Consider the following 5,506-nt stretch of genomic DNA (forward strand, 5'->3'; position numbering starts at 1 on the left):
ATTCCTCTGCTTACCTGGTAGAAGGCTTTGTTTTGTCAAGTTTTCTGAGCCAAGTGGTTTCTTTGGGATGGCACCACTGAAATTAAACTGAAAAGAGACTGAGGCCCAGGTCAGAGTACTAACTTACCAGTTTCCACTGGGAAATGTAACCCCAGGGACCTGGCATACTCCTACCTGCTGGTCTGGACGTTCCCTTCTTGTGGGCTTATTTATATTCAAAGACCCATTCTATTCAGAAGGTGTTGGATGAACCTGTAATCAAGTCAAGGGTGTAAATGTGACCATCCAGGTGCTGTTATCACTGGGCTGTGACAACCTGGTGCCTCTGTTACAGCTGGGGCATGCATCTGATGAGAGGAACTAGATTTTCATCTGGATGATATTGGAAACTTTTGGATCTAGCTTTACTCTTTGGCTCCTGTTTTTAGAGTCCTTTTATTACCATGGTTCTCCCTCCCACCTAAATGAAACAAAAACTACTAGGCATGTTGGTAGTCTGTGATAGCAGACCTCTTATTCATGATCAAACTGAGTCTTCTCAACTTGAATGAAACGGAGGAGCCAAGGCTTAGTGGGGTTTAGAATCAAAATTTTTATCCATCACTAGGTTGCTGTATGACCTTGGGCTAATTGTTAGTGATTTAGTTCCCTTATATATAACATGAGGTAACAATAATGGGTGTGCTTGGTGGTAAGGACTGAATGAGGTGATGTGTGTAACAGGCCCGGCACCTGGTCATGGTGCTTGATCAGGTTATTTCCTTGCGTTCTCGAACCTCTATATATAGTTCATTATCTAGAATATTATGGCCAGAGGTGGCCAAACTTGCCTACTGTGCAAAGACTTTTTATAATATCAACCACAGAGAGTTGCTTTAAATTTAATGGGTATCTTGTCATCATCCTTATTCAATAACCCTTTCTTCCCACGAAAGCTGTTTTCTTTTTCTTAGCTGCAATCTTTCATAGATAGAAATTAAATTTCAGACATTTAGAAGCATTTCTTTTTTAAAAATATTTTTATTTATACGTGGACACAATATCTTTATTTTGTTTATTTATTTTTATGTGGTACTGAGGATTGAACCCAGTGCCTCACAGTAGGTACGAGGCAGCACTCTGACACTGAGCCACAACCCTAGCCCTAGACGCCTATCTTTAAATGGAGGAAACAAGATATAGAATTTGAAAACATTTTTAAAAATCATGACTCAAATCTCATTTTTACAGGGATTTCTTTTGATGTATTATTGAAGACAGATGGGAATATAATTATTTTCTTTGGTTGAGTGGGCAATTTTCAGAAATATTGAATAAAATAACACATTTTATATAAGTAAGTGCTAAAAATTCATTTTTGCAGTAACTAACACATTATTTGTAAGATGAATAAAACTGAATGTTGATTGTAACAAGCTTTATATATATATATATAAAATATTAATTCAAAATTATTTCTACATATGCTTGTTTACAATTGATCCTGTCTTTTACTATTATTATTATAATGAATCATTCATTACCTTTTATTGGGAATCTACTATGTGTCAAGGACTATTAAGCTTTTTTAAAAACTGATAAATAAAAATGTACTGATTCATAGGGTACCTACCCTGTTATGTATTAAAACACATATATTGTGTAATGTTCAAATTGTGATAAAGAAATCTATCTTCTCAAACATTTTTCATATCTTTGTGGTTAAAAACATTCAAAATTCTACCTTAAAACTTTTTTGAAACGTGCTCCTATCTTGTGACAGCTTTTACTTTTTTTTAGTAAGGTATTTTTTTTGAAATATTTTTTTAGTTGTAGGTGGACACAATATCTTCATTTTATTTTATTTTTATGTGGTGCTGAGGATAGAACCCAGTGCCTCACGCATACGAGTCAAGTGCTCTACCACTGAACTACATCTCCAACCCCTTAGTAGGGTATTTTAAAGCATGTTGTTTTAGAAGATTCTGTTTTGAGTTATTTTATTAAGGAAAATTTTGAATATACCAAAATTATTCAGAGAATAACATACCTCCAAGTTCTGTCACCTAACTTCAACAACTAACATCTTTGGCTGATTTTGTTTCTTCTATACCCTGCACTATTTCTACCCCATCATTTTAAAGTAAAACCCAGACATCAATTATACTAGCAAATATTTCAGTGTGTATCTAAAAATATACAAACTTTATTTTGTTTACTTATTTTTATGTGGTGCTGAGGATCGAACCCAGTGCCTCACATGTGCAAGGCATGCGCTCTGCCACTGAGCCACAATCCCAGCCCCAAAATATACAAACTTTAAAAATGAACAATCTGTCATTATTAAGCCTAGAAGGTTCCCAATAATTTCTTAATACCGTCAAGCACCCAATCACCCTGGATTGGCTTATAAATTTATTTTTATAGTTTATTGGAATCAGAATTTAAATATGATCCACAAATTGCAATTTATTGAATGCCTCTTAAGTCTCTTTTAATTCATAAATTATGCTCCATTATGCCCACTCTTTTTTCTTAAATGTCTAAATTTATCTATAAAGTCATTTTTTAAGTTTTTTTCCCTTTACTCTCAAAGACAACTGGAAAAGAAAGCATTGTCTGCTATAATCAAAAACATAGCACAGACCACAAAGGATGGGTCCTTTCAAAACAAAAATATGATTCTTTCTCTTTCTGGGTCAAAACATAATGTGATTTTTTAAAAAAAGCTAAAAGATTGAATATATATGCACAATCATAATTTATCAACTAATATTTATTTATTATAACACTACGTTTACACATAATAGAAGATTTAAAAATATATAAATTAAAAATACCAAGCTGTTAACATCAATTATTTTTTATAGATAATGTCTTATTTTATTTTTATTTTGAATGCTTTTATATTCTCTGGTATCTGCCAATAAATGAAAAAGAAGATTTAATTGAAAAAAAAAATACCACAGCATAAACAGTAACCATACCACTTATCACAGCTTAGTTGAATTTAAAATTTGTGTTTAAAAGGTTCTAGATAACTTCAGTTTTACCAAAATGGGCAGAGAGGAAAGTTGCAGACTTTGTTTGTAGTCTTGATTCTGCTAATTGCATTTCTGTGATTTTAGCATGTTCAATTTTCCTCTATATTTTCTGTAAAATAGTTAGATTCAGGGGTTTGATCACATTTAAGTTCAATTATTTTTTAGTAAGAATACTTCATAGGTGGTGGTGTATACTTTCTTCAGAATATACTTAATATCTGGCTATTTATGATATAGGCAACATTTGTTGTTCTAAATATGTTAATTCATTTTGGGTTTCAAAATTTTGATTTTTGAACTTTTTCATTTTGATGAAGCCAGATTTATCAATGTTACTTTATGGATCATACTTTTGGTGTAACAGCTGAGAAATCTTTGCTAAATCCAAGGTCATAGTGATTTTTTTTCATTTTCTTCTAGAAGTTTTATTTTAGCTTTTATATTTAGTTTTTGATTCTTAACAAACTTTTATTGAAAATTTCATTAGTAGAGCTGCATCCAATAAAACTTTTTACTCTGACAAAATGTTGATTTTTCTACTTTATTAGTAATACAAAAAATCTCAGCAAATGCAAACAGCATTACCTGAGTAATTCCATTAAATATTTAGAACTAAATGTTTTTGTTTTAAATAATATTTGCATAAGCTTCTCCAGTTATAGAAGTTTTTATTTAATATATTTTTAGTTGTAGATGGACACAGTATCTTTATTTTATTTATTTATTTTTACGTGGTGCTAAAGATGGAACCCAGTGCCTCACATATGCTAGGCAAATGCTCTACCACTGAGCTACAACCTCAGCCCCTAGTGCTGAGCTTTTTGTAAAATATTTTTTTAGTTGTAGATGGACACAATATCTTTATTTATTTATTTTTATGTGGTGCTAAAGATTGAACCCCGTGCCTCACATGTGCAAGGCAAATGCTCTACCACTAAACTACAACCCCAGCTCCTAGTGCTGAGTTTTAAAAACAGAAAATCCTGTATTTCCTAAGGAAAAACTATATAGACACTAAAAAAACAGCAAAAATATTTTTAAAAATGAATTGCAAATACTTATTCCACTATACTGTATAAGTATTAGCACACTAATAGCCATAACTTGTGTTTGTAAATACTTTTGTCTCATTGTTGAATATTTATCACTTTTATTGCAGTAAAATGTACATTTCATAAAATTTAAGTGTACAGTTTAATGGCATTAAGCCCATTCACATTGTAGTATCTCTGATTCACTTTGTAGTAGTAGTTGTATATGATGAAAAGAATGGACTAAAATTATTTGCTTTTGCATATTGATATCAATTGTTTCAGAACCATTTGTTGAAAAAAAATTGTCCTTTCCTCACTGAATTGTTTTGCATCATTGTCAAAAATCATTTGTCTATATATGTGTGAATCTTTTTATGGATTCCCTGTTCTATTCCACTAATCTGTCAATCTTTATGACAATGCCACACTGGTTTGATTACTATAGCTTTATAAGAAGTCTTGAAATCAGATTCAAACTTTAGTCTTTTTTTTCAGAGTTGATTTTGTTGTTCTAGGACCTTTGCATTACCATATAAATTAGAGACTGATGATCAATTTCTATAAAAGTGTCTGCTTAGATTTTGAGAGGAATTGCATAGAATCTATAGATGAATTTGGGGAACAATGACATCTTAACAATTATGGTCTTTTGGTCAATGAACAATATATATCTCTCCATATGTGAAGGTCTTTTGAATTTTCTGAGAAATATTTTTTAGTTTTCAGTGTTTAAGTCTTTCACATATTTTGTCATTATTACCTCTAAAGTTTTCATGTTTTGATGCTATTGTAAAATTCAATTTCTGATTGTTGTAAGTACATAAAAATCCAGCTGATTTTTGTACAGTAATCTTGTATCTTTCAGCCTTATTAAACTCACTTACTAATTGGAGTCACTTTTTAAATAAATTCTATAGCATTTTGTACATAACCAATCATGCTATTTGCAAATTAAGGCAATTTTACTTCTTCCTTTTCAATATGAATGCTGTCTATTTCTTATCTTGCTTGATTGAACTGACCAGAACCTCTGGTACAACAGTGAAAAAAAATTGTTGAATGGACATCTTTTATCTTAAAGTGTAATGTTTTCAGTCTTTCACTATTAGAATATAAGTTTTTTTTTTTTAGTGACAGTTTTTTTTATTTTTTTATTGGTTGTTCAAAACATTACAAAGCTCTTGACATATCATATTTCATACATTTGATTCAAGTGGGTTTTGAACTCCCAATTTTACCCCAAATACAGATTGCAGAATCACGTCGGTTACACATCTACATTTTTACATAATGCCCTATTAGTAACTGTTGTATTCTGCTACCTTTCCTATCCTCTACTATCTCCCCTCCCCTCCCCTCCCATCTTCTCTCTCTACCCCATCTACTGTAATTCATTTCTCTCCTTGTTTATTTTCCCATTCCCCTCACAACCTCTTATATGTAATTTTG

Source organism: Marmota marmota, unplaced genomic scaffold (genome assembly GCF_001458135.2).
Source record: "Marmota marmota marmota unplaced genomic scaffold, marMar, whole genome shotgun sequence".
NCBI lineage: Eukaryota > Metazoa > Chordata > Mammalia > Rodentia > Sciuridae > Marmota > Marmota marmota.